Source organism: Anoplopoma fimbria, chromosome 13 (assembly GCF_027596085.1).
Source record: "Anoplopoma fimbria isolate UVic2021 breed Golden Eagle Sablefish chromosome 13, Afim_UVic_2022, whole genome shotgun sequence".
In the NCBI taxonomy this organism is placed as follows: domain Eukaryota; kingdom Metazoa; phylum Chordata; class Actinopteri; order Perciformes; family Anoplopomatidae; genus Anoplopoma; species Anoplopoma fimbria.
The window spans coordinates 23,577,043-23,583,042 of NC_072461.1; the positions used below are offsets into that span (position 1 = coordinate 23,577,043).

General features: G+C 41.2%; 1 protein-coding gene across 2 annotated transcripts in view; it reads right to left on the reverse strand.

Annotated features, from left to right (window-relative positions):
* Positions 1 to 6,000, reverse strand: part of taok3a (TAO kinase 3a) — a 67,428-nt gene that overhangs the window by 41,333 nt on the left and 20,095 nt on the right. For both annotated transcript variants that reach the window (XM_054610359.1, XM_054610358.1), the window contains exon 2: positions 752 to 873. The gene's annotated coding sequence lies outside the window, so the exon portion shown is untranslated. The remainder of the gene's footprint in view (positions 1 to 751; positions 874 to 6,000) is intronic.

Sequence of the window (6,000 nt, forward strand, 5' to 3'; positions counted from 1 at the left end):
GTATTTACTTGGATACAAGAGATTAGGAGTGAAGTGCGTCTACAAAATGCAAATGTAAAGTCTAACACATAGGTCGACCATGAACGATGGAGTCTGGGCTAGCAGGCCTCCAGTTTAAAGTATCCCACAATTCCTTTTTCCTGCATGCTGCCAATAATCAGCCTCAAATAGTTATGTTGCAGCAATCCCCACACACAGGAATTCACATGTGCATGCACACACACGCACGCACACACACACACACACACACACACACACACACACAGGCAACTTGAGAAAGCCGTGGTACAGTACAGGCCTTCAGACTCAGCTTTTAACACAGTGTGACAGAGGGTTGGTTAGCTGCTGTGTACATGAGAGAGCTTTCATTACGACGCAAACAAGACCTAGTTTACAGTCGGCTGATTTTGAGACACACACACACACACACACACACGCACACGCACACACACACGCACACACCTTCACTGTACAAACCATGAAACCAGATGAACTGGACGGTGACCTTAATGAGACAAACGTGAGTTGTACTGTCAGATTTTTCCAACAATCTGCTTACTAGATACATAACTTCCATATCCTGTCGGACATTTTGCTCATTTTACTTATTTGCATGCTGGAGATTACAATATAATTAAAGCCATAAAAAAATAAATAAAAAAAAAAGGAACAGATGTGATATTGCATGATTAGTTGCCCTGATGTATAACAAATAATGGACCAGACAGCGTCAGATGTGTGTATAACTCACCAGCGGGAAATGTGTAAAGGTGGATGTCAGATCTGCCTCCGTCTCCGTCTCTTTCTCTCTCTTTAGTTTAAGTCCAGAGATGTCTTGTTGCTGATTGCGTCATGACTGGAATAAAACTGTACCTGAGGAAAGAGAGAGGAAGACACAGAAGAAGGGTTAGAGGGTTAAATTAAGTGAAACGCACAAGACATGTGTGGCTGTGATAATGTGAGTAAAACTGAAATGCTAATCGATCAAAAGAATATTAATCAGCAACTATTTTGATAATAGGTTAAACATTTTAAGAATTATTTTATGCACAATTGCCAAAAATGTACTTGTTTCAAACTCAATTTCTGACATTTTATACACCAAACAATTCTTAGATTTATGGAGAAAAAGAATTGAAAAATGAAAAAAAGTATTTATTTGAGCATTAGTTGCAGCCCTAAATGTGACTATTCTATATCACCCTCCATTTTTAAATATGGGTTTTTCACTTCAGTCTTTTTGTTGTTGCTCTTTGTGTCCGAGAGCAACTTCTGCAAACATCTAAATGCCAAAAATGAAGTTAGTCTTCCTTTTTGTCTTTTGTTTATTATATTAACAATTTTACTGACATATAACCAAACACAAGACTAGAAGACTATTAGCAGCAACAAGAATCTGCACTGCCATTTATACATTAAATAACATGAGCCACGGAGTCAGATTTTATAAGATATTTGCAGGTTTGCTTTACAGCACAATGGGTTGCTGCTTTTTAGTACAAACAAAGAAAAAGCTTTACTTTCCCAGCAGCAGATGGTGAGATGACTCAACAGACAATGAAAAGCTCTTTAATGACCGTCAGTGATTATCCTCTGAACCACACCAGGATCCACAGCAATGACCCGTTCTTTTATCAGACAATACATCTTCAACAACTACAAGTTATACTTCTTCTAAGAAGTATTGCCACTAATCACCAGTATAAGATAAAGGCTGTTAGTGATATCAGTCTGGCTTTGATGTCTTAAAACCCACAGGTGTCACTTTATTGAGCATAAGATGGTAAAATACAGGAACACTCTTCATTGTAATTGATTTTCCACATCTGCTTGTCCACATTCAGGGTCACAGCAGGACCCCGAATGTCTATCCCAGAATGCATTGGGCCGACGATATCTCAAACTAAAGGTCTTGGCATTTCATACAAGAGAAGTGCCTCCTGTTCACAGACGGACGCGTCCTCTTTCTTCCTCTTTCAAACACACCAGTTCAAGGACGCCACACACACACACACACACACACACACACACACACACACACACACACACACACACACACACACACACACACACACACACACACACACACACACACACACACACACACACACACACACACACACACACACACACACACACACACATCGCCTCGGACTAACACAAACACCCACAAGCGGGAACAAATTCAATATTTTGCTTTCTTCCACACTTACATACATACACACACAGTATCACACACATACACAAATACACACAGTATACCCTCACATACACATCAGAAAAATCGGAGCGAGTTGTTCTGACAGCAGAGCGCTGTCAGCTACTAGACTGTGTGTTTGTTTTGACAGGCAGGTGGAGCAGCATCCACCACGTAACCAACCACAACCCTCATTTACAAGCGCAGCACACAATAAAACCACCTGTCGTCCACAAGCAGCCCGATAATCAGGAAGTACAGTAGATCCATCATTCAGCCGGGAAACTGACCCCGTGACCTTTACTTTGAGACGATTAATTCCTGTGTGGAATCAAAACTGGAACGCCTCACTTCTTCTCCTCCTCTACCTCTCCCATTTATGATCAATTTCTCACCCTTCCCCTCTTGTCTTATTGGTTTCACCTCCTCCTCCTCATCCTCCTCCTCCTCTCTCTCTTTGATTATGTCGAGCGGCAGATTGGGTTCTCGGAGGAACCGCGTTCAATAATAAAAAAGGAGAGAGGATGGAGGGATGGAGAGGAGGAGGATAAAAATGTATTGTGCCCCTTCTGAGTGTCCCTGAATGATTTATAACACAAACTGACGCTTGCATGAGCCTCTGGGGAAGTTGTTGCTGCACTTCTCCTCCTCCTCCTCCTCCCCTTCCTCTTCCTCCACCCCGCTTGGCATTTGTGACCAACCAGCAAGAGAGCGGTATAAAAAGATGGAGAGAAAGTGTAAAGGGTGGGATTGTGTTTTGTGTGTCTTTTACTTGAAACTCGATAAATCTGCCAATTATTTCCTTGATTAGTCGATTTATTGTCTGTAAAACTGTGAAAAAAGGCCCATGGCAAGTGTACAGAGCTCAAGGTGACGTTTCCAAATGTCAGAAAACAAAACAAATATCAGAAAAAATGATATCCAGTTTGCGATAAGTTTTGAATTTATATAATACATTGCTTGAATGGAAAAAGAAATGAATCTCAGAAGAAAACTTTGGTTGATTGAATAATCAGGTAGTAGTAGAAATATTCTGTTTTTTGGGGGTTTACCCTTTCATTTCATAAAAGAACAAACCCTTGTTTAGGAATATATCCCAAACTACTTGATTTGGAGCAGATACATAATGATGTCTACTGATGTTAAAACATATTCAATGTATAGTGCAGTGAAAAGGATTTACAGTAGCGAAACGACACTGTTGCTTAGGGATACGTATAGGATATCATTGCTAAACTTTTATAGTTGGTTCAATGAGTAAGAATTATGATATTGGATTATCGGTTTTATTTAAGTGAGCAAATTCTTACTTCTTCCAAGATCTGAAGGGTGAAGTTCACAAAATGTAGGCTCAGTATAGTCAGATAAACATCACTCCATCTCTCTGGTAGTACCAAAGGCTTTCTGACAAAGTTCGTTGGTACATTGGCTTATGATTAAAATCTTGATATCCAACTCCTACTTTCTGTTCCTCCTGTTACACGACACACGCTGTGATATGAATCATAAATCGTGAGTCACGAGCCGTCCATTTCTGAGGCAAACAACTTGGCCATGCAACATGTTTTCGAAAGCAAGACCTTGCATTGCTTTTCTGTTCTTGGGCAAAAACAATCCACTAGAACAGCTTTGGGAGGGATCGGCCAAACAATGCATCAAGCTGGTACTTCGGGCCAATTTCAGGCCTCTTTTTGGATCAAGTTATTCCACATACAGACTTCCAAGAGTTCACGAAATGCTAAGCAACAAACAGGCTGCTGCAGGTATCTACGATGACATCGCTTCCTGGGTGTCTTTACCTCAGGAATTCTGTGTAAAGGGAATTATTCCCACTTCGCCAGGAGCCGTTTAAAGTACAAAGTACTGTTGAGCAAGTCACTAAACCAGCAATTATTTCAGAAAAACTGCTCATTATGTGTCCGTAGATTAAAAATGTTGAACTAATTAGCTGAACGCATGTTGTGAATCTGAATTAATGTTCACTTAAAAGCACTACAAACAAATATAAAACTGGTTATAATACTTTGAATGTCTTTATCATTGCTTTGAGCCGTGATTTTCCTGAATCTTATCAATGATAATGAGACTCAATGGTCACAAATGTAACATTCAATGATTCCCAGAGTGCCTGCTGATGACTGAGGTGGGCTTTTGATGAGTCATTGCTGCTGCAGGTATGTGTGCTTTAAAAAAAAAAACACACGTCCCCTCAGTGAAATGCTGCTTTAAATAAAAAGCTGAGACAACCGAATACGAGGCGATTTCCACAATACGCTGAAAAATTCTCACCGGATGAAAATAAACTAATCCACGGAGATAGAAGGAAACTAAACATTATGTCCTGATTATCCTGCCAGGGCGGCATGGTGTGGATTTTTATAGCAGTGACTCATTCTCACAGAGCGAAGAATACACACACACACACACACACACACACACACACACACACACACACACACACACACACACACACACACACACACACACACACACACACACACACACACACACACACACACACACAAACACACACACTCTACACTCTAAAGCAGGATTTGGAGACTTGGGGGCAGCTCTCATCGCAGAGGCTTAGTGACACTATTGAGACATGCATGCAAACAAACACACACATGTATATACACACACACACACACACACACACACACACACACACACACACACACACACACACACACACACACACACACACACACACACACCAAAGACTGTTACCTTCAGATTAGCTTTAAAAGGCTAATGCCAACATAAATGTGGGTGTTGGTGGATTGAGGGACAAATACGAGACAAATAAGTGGCCTATCCAGCGACTTAAAACCCTGGGCCAACTCTAAATCTCTAGATTATTTCAAGTGATTTCTTCTGGTTGCCTTAAAGCAAAAACAGCCCAAAACCACACAATGGCGACTCAACTTGTGTTGTGGATGTTTAAAAAAAAACAAAAAACTTGCCACCGATGACCTTTTTACGGATCATACTTTTACATCTTGCTCGAGCACTCGGGGGATGAAGTGCTCACCGTGAACTTGTGTCGCTTTCAATCCGGACTTTAACTACAGGAGAGACTAAACAAATCCGTGTCCTCGGGGGGGGAAGACTTGTGAGCAATGATCTTAGTGGGACAGTAGGACAATCGCACACACACACACACACACACAGTCTGTGCCCAGTGCACATGCATATATATTTCCCAGCTATTCTGGTGTTTCAAAGCAGAAACCTTTTGGTCAATGTGTGGTTGGGAGATGCTGCCAAAAAAGATGGAATGTTGTTCACATTACATTATATGAATATGTTTTGGCTTAGAGATGCATGTGATTATACATGCACGTGCCACGTTATGCCTCAGCAGCATGCCCGTACACCGCAGAGCTGAGGGATACAATGTTAAGTATTTAGCAAATATGTCTGTGACACTATTGACCCTTCGCTGAGCCTCGCCCCATCTGCTACTCCGTCAAGCTTTCAGAGCCACCGTGGAGCCCACACTGCCACTAACTGCACTCCATGCATATTTTGGGAAAAATTAAAAAAGTGATTTCAGAGAGAAGCAGACAGTAGGGTTTTACAATATGCGTTAAAGGGATATATCCAGGAAGTCAAACTTATTTAGTAGTGAAAACAGGTTAAAAGGATAAAGACGACAGATCACAGCGTAAAAGTAAACCACCACGTCGTCTGGAGATCGAGACAGAAGACAATGAAATTAAGGAACAACACTGTTCCTGCAAATCATTAAAAAGCAAAAGCACCATGCGTAGACATTCAGTATAGCTGCAGGAGCT